The sequence below is a fragment of the Pteropus vampyrus genome, unplaced genomic scaffold (assembly GCF_000151845.1).
Source record: "Pteropus vampyrus isolate Shadow unplaced genomic scaffold, Pvam_2.0 Scaffold9, whole genome shotgun sequence".
Lineage (NCBI taxonomy): Eukaryota > Metazoa > Chordata > Mammalia > Chiroptera > Pteropodidae > Pteropus > Pteropus vampyrus.
In genome coordinates this window covers 15,939,088-15,939,714 of record NW_011888790.1, presented here as the reverse complement: position 1 = coordinate 15,939,714, position 627 = coordinate 15,939,088, and positions in this window count along the sequence as shown.

Genomic DNA, 627 nt, shown 5'->3' with positions numbered 1-627 from the left:
GGAGAAATAAAATATAAAGCTTAATTTAAAAGTAAATTAACTCTGTTCTTTATAAAACATTTTTAGAAGATAAAAAGCACAAAACATGATTGGATATCTTTAAATTCAATAATTTATTTAGCTGACGTGATAGAAAATATGGTGAAAGAATCTAAATAGTGGACTAATAAAACTTTCATTGTACTGGAAATTTCCTTCACCATTTTGATATTGTATTTCCTATTATGATCACTTTCTTCATTTAGTCCACCACTTAGTTATGGTGGAACATATCTTCCAGTAGCCTCTTAAGACGAAATTTGTACATAGTAAATTGTTGATAACATACATGTTTAAAAATACCTATTTCATCATTACACTTGGTAAAGGGTAAATCTAAGTCAAAATAATCTTCCCTTAGAATTCTGAAGGCATAACTCTGTTGTCTACTAGGTTCCACCTTTGTTGCTGACTGATGCTTTTCTGATTTCTGATATTCTGTTTATGGTCTTATTTTTTCCCCAAATGAAGGATTTTGTGATTTTCATCTCTGTATTTCTTGGTCTGAGTTTTCATGATCAATGCATTGGTGTGGATCTTCTGTTTGTATTTGTGTCTATGTGTGTACACATGCACATGCACGAGTGG